Genomic DNA, 3,793 nt, shown 5'->3' with positions numbered 1-3,793 from the left:
AGAAAAAAAAAATGGTAGGAATTTTATGGTGTCATGTCAAATTTATAAAGTAACTTGGGAAAGATTGATATCTTTATAATATAGAATCATCCTTGTCTAAAACTATGAAGAGTATGAAATTTTGCCCTATTTACAAGCTAACTAGTAAGCCTACCACAGTTTATGGATGCTGGTAGAAAACATGAAATGTCTGGGTCGGAGACAAAGGATTTCATTACAGCAATGTTAGTAGCTAGGGTATTCGAATGTGCTTGCACTATTTTCCCAAATTCCAGTTGCCACAAGGTGATGTGAAGAGGGCAAGGTGACACTGGCACAAGTAGGGAGTTGCTAAAAGGAAAATACATATATAAGCTTAGGAAACCCAGTGTTTTATACTGGACATTAAGAAAATACACCCTTTGCTCTGGAGGGAGACACCATCTGTATTTTTGAAAACTATTCACTATACAGACATCTTTGAAACTATGAATTTTTTTCCCATTTTTATTTTAGAGACAGGGTCTCACTATGTTGCCCAGACTGGCCTTGAACTCCTGAGCTAAAGGGATCCTCTTCCCCTCAACCTCCTAAGAGGCTGGGACTTCAAGTGCTTACCACCATGCCTAGCTAAAAAATGGATTTAAAAATTTTTTTTAGGCTGGGCACAGTGGTTCATGCCTGTAATCCCAGCACTTTGGGAGGCCAGAGCAGGCATATCACCTGAGCTCAGGGGTTTGAGACCACCCTGGGCAACATGGTGAAACCCTGTCTCTACTAAAATACAAAAAGTTAGCTGGGTGTGGTGGCACATACCTGTAGTCCCAGCTACTTGGGAGGCTGAGGCATGAGAATTGCTTGAGCCGTGGAGGCAGGGGTTGCAGTGAGCCAAGATCGTACCACTGTACTCCAGCTTGGGCTACAGAGTGAGACTCCATCTAAAAAAAAAATAAAAAATAAAAAAAAATAATAATAAAAATTGAGGTAGGGTCTCATTGTGTCACCCAAGCTGGAGTACAGTAGTGCAATCACAGCTCACTGAAGCCTCAACTTCCCCCAGCCCAGATGATTCTCCCACCTTAGCCTCCCAAGTGGCTGGCACTGCAGGCATGTGCCACACACCCAGCTAATTTTTTCACAGAGATGGGGTTTCGCCATGTGCCCAGGTTGGTCTCAAACTTCTAAATTCAAGCAATCCATCCACCTTGGCCTCACAAAGTACTAGGATTACAGGCATGAGCCACAATGCCCAGCCATAAAAAACTGATTTTTGCCTAGGGTATAAAGACAATAATGAGAAAGAACACTTTCAAACGAATGAAGATTGGACAACTGGATATCCTTTTGCAAAAGAAGGAAGTCAAACGCCCTACCTCGTATCATATACAAAAAATAACCCAAAATCGATTAAAAAACTAAATGTAATGGCTGGAACCATAAAGCTTGTAAAAGAAAACATAGGCATAAATCTTCATGACTTTGCATTAGACAACACTTTCTTAGATACGTTACCAAAACACAAGTAGCCCCAAAATCTAGATAAATTTGACTTCATCCAAATTAAAACTTCTGTGTTTCAAAGGATATTACCAAGAAAGTGAAAAGATAATCTGTACAATGAGAGAAAATATTTTAAATCCATATATTTGTAAAGGGCTAGTATGCAGAATGTGCAAGAATCTCTTAAAATGCAACCAAAGATAATCCTATTAAAAATGGGCAAAAGATATGAATACTTGTTCCTTCCAAGGGAAGACACAAATAGCCAATGAGCATATAGAAATGATTGACATTTTTAGCCAACAGGAAAACACAAATCAAAACTACAATCAAAATCTCATGCTCAATAAGATGGTGTCTTAATATATTTTTGCTGCTGTAACATAGTACCTGAGACTGGGTAATTTATAATGCACAGAAAGTTATTGACTAACAGTTCTGGAGGCTAAGAGTCCAAGATCAAGGGGCTAGCATTTGACAAGGGTCTTCTTGCTGCATCACCCCATGGTGAAAGGTGGAAGGGCAAGAGAGAGTCAGAGAGGGGTGAACCCTCCCTTTTATATGGGCACCAATCCTGCCCATAAGAGTTAGTACTCATTGCCTAATCATCACTTCCTAAAAGTCCCACCTCCTTTTTTTTTTTGAGACTTCCTGTTCTCCTGTTGCCCAAGCTGGAGTGCAATGGCGCGATTTAGGCTCACTGCAACCTCCACTTCCTGGGTTGAAGCAATTCTCCTGCCTCAGCCTCCCAAATAGCTGGGACTACAGGGGCATGCCACAATGCCCAGCTGACTTTTGTATTTTTAGTAGAGACAGGGTTTCACCATGTTGCCCAGGCTGGTCTCAAACTTCTGATCTCAGGTGATCCACCTACCTCGGCCTCCCAAAGTGCTGGGATTACAAGTGCGAGCCACCTTGCCTGGACAAGTCCCACCTCTTAACACTGTGACCATGGCAATTAAATTTCAACATGAGTTTTAGAGTGGACAAATATTCACATCATAGCAGATGGTATAATAAAAAAGATGAAAAATAATGGAGATATTGTAACCATCATACATTGCTGGTGGGGAATATAAAATGGGACAGCCACTTTGCAAAAGAGTTCGGCAATTCTTCAAAAAGTGAAAAGCTAGAGCTGCCATATCCAGCTCTACTTCCAGGTATGGAACTAAGAGAATTGAAAATATATGAATACACAAAAAATTATTCTTGAATGTTCATAATAGCATTATTCATAATTGTTAAAAAGTAGAAACAATCGAAATGTCCATTAATTGATGAATGGATATTCAAAATGTGGTATATTACACAAGGAAATATTCATCAACAAAAAGAACTACTGATACGTGCTACAACGTGGATGAATCTTGAAAACATTATGCTAAGTAAAATAATCTAAACTCAAAAGGCCATATGTTATATAATTCCATTTATCTGGAATTCCCAGCATAGGCAAATCCCTAGAGACAAAAAGTAGGTGTGGTTTCCAGGAACTGAGGGGTAAAGGAGAATTGGTAGTGATTACTAATAGGTACAGGGTTCTTTGGGGCAGTAAAATGTTCTGGAATTAGGTAATGGTGCTGGTTGCACACATCTGTGAATATAATTAAGACCACTAAATTGTACACTTTAATGGATGAATTTAATGGTGTGAGAATTATATTTTTATAATTTAAAAAAATTTAACATATGGAACAAAAGTAGTCAGTGCTTGTTTGCAAGGTGCACAGAAATGTGAGAGACCCCATGGAGAATTGTTTCTCAATATTCCTATCTAAATATTAATACATAGTATTTGTTGTTTTTCGACAGTTTTCTGTAAACAAGGTTGAACATTTTTTACTTGTGCCTAGTCATTTGAAAAATTATTTATTATAGTATATATTGTATTATATATTATAAATAATATTTTGGGGCTGGGCGCGATGGCTCACACCCGTAATCCCTGCATTTCGGGAGGCCAGGCAGATCGCAAGGTCAAGAGATCAAGACCATCCTGGCCAACATGGTGAAACCCTGTCTCTACTAAAACTACAAAAATTAACCAGGCCTGGTGGCACACGCCTGTAGTCCCAGCTACTCGGGAGGCTGAGGCAGGAGAATTACTTAAACCTGGGCGGAGGTTGCAGTGAGCCAAGATTGTGCCACTGCACTCCAGCCTGGCAGCAGAGCGAGACTCCATCTCATGAACAAAAAATACCTACATAAATAAATAATATTTCTGAACTCATTGTATGTATAAATGAACTCTCGATTTTTAATGTTAATTTGATGTCCTGTTACTTTATTCTCATAATGCTTTTAGTGTTTG

This window comes from Rhinopithecus bieti, unplaced genomic scaffold (genome assembly GCF_001698545.2).
Source record: "Rhinopithecus bieti isolate Rb0 unplaced genomic scaffold, ASM169854v2 scaffold_17861, whole genome shotgun sequence".
Taxonomy (NCBI): Eukaryota; Metazoa; Chordata; class Mammalia; order Primates; family Cercopithecidae; genus Rhinopithecus; species Rhinopithecus bieti.
Note: the sequence above shows the minus strand (reverse complement) of the source record.